Genomic DNA, 4,998 nt, shown 5'->3' with positions numbered 1-4,998 from the left:
TGCCGACTTTTCCGAAAGTGCTGGATTTGATTTCCAATTCCAGACAGATTTGCAGTGGCTACAGATCTTAAAAAAAGAGAAAAAACAGTCACACCCTTTCTCTTTAGACAGTTCCTCACTCTTTCCTCAATTACTTAAGATCACCCAAAAAATAGACCAAAACACCTCAATCATCCACAAGAAGAAATTACACATATTTCCATTTGTAGCGGAGCAGTACAGGACAACAGAAATTATTACACTAAACAAGACGACTACGCCACCCCAGGACTTTCACCCAGGGAAATACTACGTGCCAGTGAATATTACTCAAAGGAACGCAGGTTCGGTTCTACTAAGAAATAGAGCAAGAGACGTAGGTACAAAAGATGCTTTGCTTTATTATTCAATAATCACCTTTTAAAAAGAGACAAGTCAAAATGCAACTTAAAATAGTAGTACCTGCAGTTCTTCACAGTACATGTTCCACCTAAGATTACAGGGCTGTGGCCAACTAGTATAAACTTAAGGCAGCACAATATCTAGTTACCACATGCTATCAGTGCACACATTCACACTCACTCAATACCCAGTGAAGTTATGGTGGAAGATCGGCTTTACACAGCACACAGTGAACACCAGCACCACACACACGAAGAATCTGCCTCCCTGCCTTTGTTGGACACAGCACCTGCAATTAGATAGACTCAGTCAGCTTCAACCGGACACACACACAACCACTAATTCCAAAAGAACAGAAGAAATATCAAAAAGAGTATACAAAAAAAAGAAAACAAAAACCACATACACGGGACAATACACTCCAAAAATAACAAAAAAAAGGAAAAGTAGCCATCCACCAAGCAATCAGACGAATAGGACCACCAGGCCTTCAACAGGAGGTATACAAGAGCTGCAAAAGTCCTTGTAGTCCACTGCTGGAAGCACCCGACTGAACCATCCAGTGAAGAGCTCAAGGAAAGCTAACATGGGAAGCAATTACTAATATAACGCAAAATATAAGTAAATTAAATGGGAACAAGACAGCAGCGTGTTTCTGGGTACTGATGGTCAGTTTACAAGCCCAGCAGGAACACTCCAAATTACTACAAAAAAAAAAAAAAAAAGAACATAATTAAATAAGTCATTCCAGTGCATAAAACGCCGAAGCCCTCAGATGTTTCAATTATACTTACCGAAGATAAAAACCGGCAGTCTCAAACTAATGATGAATCAAAATACCGGCTGCGCTAGCAGCAAAGCATAAATGCTAACAACAAGCCAGAACATACAGCCAACTGCCATACCAACATACAGCTGACCCAGGCATACGGCGATAGAGAGACGGTAGTACTGCAATAAAAGAATGTAAAACATAGTTAAACCCCCAGATATGGTCAAAGATTCAAATTGCATTTCCCGAAATCATCCACATACCTGAGAGTAGGCAGTCCGACCAAACACGAGTCACAGTGATTAACCCGTTGACTTCAGGTATCACTATAAATGGTGCAAAACCGATCAAATTAGAGTAACTAACACTTAAAAAAAGGCAATTACTTGATGCTCAACTTACCATTAAAACACACGCATGTCCAAACAAAACGCGCTAGGAGATATTGGCCACATTACCTGCACCACCGTGTCGAACGCCGATATCGAGAGAAAGGGGAGGGGGCAGCTAACAGTGACGCGCCTTCAGGTGGCACACCTCAACCCTTTATAAACCCACCTATGTTCACTAACAGGTTCAAATTGTTCTGACGTCGGCACAAGGGGGATTTAACCACCTTGCCACACATTGTAATACTACATTCTTTGTGTAACCTTTAAAGAATGCAAGTTACACTTTACCATTTCATCTGTTTGCAAAGTAAAGTTCCCTTTTTCATATTGTTTCAAATGTATTGATTCACAGCTGGAAAGTCATTTGAATTAAAGTGATGAAGTTTTTTTTATCACATGAATAATCAAATAATGAATAAAGCTTGGCCAAAAAGCCTTCCTTTAAAACAAATATCTGATTCACAAAGTATTAGCTCACAAGGGCTCTGTTTATTGCTTAAATGCCTGAGGTCTCAAATGGCTACTTGGTATGGTGTTGTACACATGGGAATGTTGAGTTGAATGGACCAAAGCCTACTTTGTTTAGGGCCTAAGCTTCTGATCTGTCAGCCCTCTAATAGCAAATTAAATTCAAAATGAGACAAAAAAAGAAGGAAGGATAAAAACAAATCTTGATTTGGCTAACGTAATACAACACTCTGTAGGAATTTTGAAAATAGATTTTTTTAATCATAGTTATCATAGGTTGGTAACCTAGGCATGGTGTGCGTTGGATGTTGCAACTAAATCTAAAAGTGGATGTTTGGTCATTATATTATCGGATTAAGTATTACACTCCAAGGATTACATTTGGGAGGGATGTCAGATCTGGTAATCCTTCTGGGAATGATGGCATTGTAGTGCCTGTAAAATCAAATATGAGCTCATTGTAAATTATGATTGATTGATGGCTTCATATCCTAGTAATATGAGTTATGACAAGACTGGACAAATATAAACAGACACACAATCTAGCCGTTGAGAATATGGGCATTTGCTAGGGGTGCTTTGGTTTCTAAAAATCAAGGGCTTGTCATGAGTAGGAAAACTGTTGATGGGCATGTTGGCTTGTGGTTCTCTGACAGGTTTGAAGCTTCCTTCTTTTTTGTCTTTCTCTTGAACTTTTTTATTTGAACACAGAAAACACTATGTCATCCCAAGACATGTACCAACTATCTATCTTCTATCCTTCTCTCCCTCAAAAGAATGGGTGACCCTGGTAATGATTGCTGTGTTGTTGTACTATGTGTTACACTTAGTACTCTTTAAACTACAACATTTGGCCCTTTATTACCACTTGTTAAAACATAAAAATGACAAGCTTTCAAGAATAAAGTTGCAATATTTTGAGAAAAAAAGTCATAATATTCTGAGAAAAAAGTAATAAATATTACAAGAAAATATTGCAATATTTTGAGAATAAAGTCATAATACTTCATGAAAAATTCACGAGTTCCAGTCTTTCAAGATCGATCATTTTAATTAGCATTCATCTACACACACTCTTTGAATGGTATGCAGATTTAACCATCAACTGCCTTAAACAAAAGAAACAATAACTTCACCAAATCCTCAGAATCCCTCAGTGTATCACACAAATGTTATATATTCAATTTTGTCATCATATTTTGCAGGCAGTGGAGACGGAGACAGTTGCAGGTTAAGATTCTTAATAGAGCCGAACCAAAGTCAGGAAACAGGCAGAAGTCAGGCAATATGCAAACAGAATTACTCGGGCAAAAGACAAAGGCATAGACCAGGAAACAGCTGTAAACACTGTAGCTATAAACACTATAACACTGTTTCCGGCATTGACGTGATAATATTATTCTCAAAATACTTTCTTTTTGTTCTTCTTGTTCTATTACGACTTTACTCTCAAAATTTTGTATTTTTATTTTTTAAGTGGCCCTAAAATGCCATTGTATTAAACATATCCATAACCTCACATATTTTAGAAGGGTGGCCTAACAGGAAAATTTTGCTGAGTGCAAGTTTTTAGAACATCAACATTCTAGGACCACTTGACTTTTATAACAAAAAATAAAACAGTAAATCTTTAATATACTGTTCTACAAACCACAGCCAACTATACAGGAACAAAGCAGGTTAGTTCTGAATTCTTCATTAACACTTACGATTCTTCTATTAACTACTACCAATTACTAACCACTCTTAACTACTGATAACTAACCTCCAAAAGTGCTGGGTTGTAATGTAGCAATAAGTAACAAAAATTCTTCATTAACATACTTTTAAAGGTTTTTCATACAATTTCAATTAAATTACTTTAAAAGGTATATTCTAATTGCTTAAAACAATAAAATAAAAATAATAAGCTGAACAAACATTAACAGCAGCACAAAGTTTGCTAATATTATATGAAACACAGGAGTTGAAAATAACTAAGATCTTTTGTCAGATCTTTTCCCACCTTTAATGTGCAATTGCAAAGTATACAAATAAAGTGAAAAACAATGGCTTTGGCTAGGCCATCCCAAAAAATTTAACCTCTTTTTGTTAAACCATTCATTTGTTTATTTGGATGTATGATTTGGGTCATTGTCATGCTGAAAGGTGAAATTCCATTTCATCTTCAGCTTACTAGCAGATACCTGAATGTTTTACGCTAAAATTGGCTGGTATTTGTAGCTATTCCTGATTCCCTCCACCTTGATAAGTCCCTCAGTTCTGGCTGAAGAAAAGCAGCCCTAAAGCATGACACTGCCACATTCATGCTTCACTGTGGGTATGGTGTCTTTTGTTGATATGCTATTTTTTGTGCCAAACTTACCTTTTGGAATTATGGAATTATTATTCCATTTGGAATTAGGCTCATCAGACAATAACACATTTTGCCACATGGTTTGGGTTGATTTAGTTGGGCTTGGATGTTTTTGTGAGAAAGGGCCTCTAGCCACCCCACCCCATAGCCCAAACATGTGAAGAATATTAACTGATTGTTGTCACATGCAGAGAGAGTAATCAGTACTTGTCAGATATTCCTCCAGCTCCTTTAATGTTGCTGTTGGTCTCTTGGTAGTCTCCCTCGTAAATCTTTGTCTTGTCCTTTTGTAAATTTTGTAGGGACATCCTGTTCTTTTCCCTCCAACACTTACAATGTAATGTCACTGTGGTGCTCCATTTTCTCCACTTGTTGATGATAGCCTTTATGGTACATCTTCCATGGTACATCTAATGTTTTGAAAAATGTTTTGTACCCCTCTCCTGATGGATTCCTTTCGATGGTGAAACCCTGTACAGGCTTTGTCAGCTCTTTGCAGACCATGGCTTCAGCAGTCAGATAAAACCAAGAAGATATCAAGAAAATCCTACAGAAACTGGTGGTCTTTATTTGGGGTTAATCAGAATAATTTCATTGATGACAGCTAGTACTTCCCCAGGACATTATTC

At 37.2% G+C, this 4,998-nt stretch overlaps 1 long non-coding RNA gene across 3 annotated transcripts; it reads right to left on the bottom strand.

Moving 5' to 3' along the window:
- Positions 1 to 360: 360 nt before the first annotated feature.
- Positions 361 to 1,696, bottom strand: LOC117596653 (uncharacterized). 3 transcript variants are annotated; one of them, XR_004577698.1, is made up of 5 exons: positions 1,556 to 1,659; positions 1,417 to 1,479; positions 1,176 to 1,332; positions 788 to 1,085; positions 361 to 670 (listed from the first exon to the last, which is right to left on the bottom strand). It is a non-coding gene; the product is annotated as an uncharacterized LOC117596653 (long non-coding RNA). The 3 variants fall into 3 exon arrangements; XR_008301401.1 differs by having other exon boundaries at positions 361 to 1,085; positions 1,612 to 1,696; XR_008301400.1 differs by having other exon boundaries at positions 361 to 1,085.
- Positions 1,697 to 4,998: the final 3,302 nt, after the last annotated feature.

Source organism: Pangasianodon hypophthalmus, chromosome 3 (genome assembly GCF_027358585.1).
Source record: "Pangasianodon hypophthalmus isolate fPanHyp1 chromosome 3, fPanHyp1.pri, whole genome shotgun sequence".
Lineage (NCBI taxonomy): Eukaryota > Metazoa > Chordata > Actinopteri > Siluriformes > Pangasiidae > Pangasianodon > Pangasianodon hypophthalmus.
Note: the sequence above shows the minus strand (reverse complement) of the source record. Positions and strands in the feature narration are given on the sequence as shown.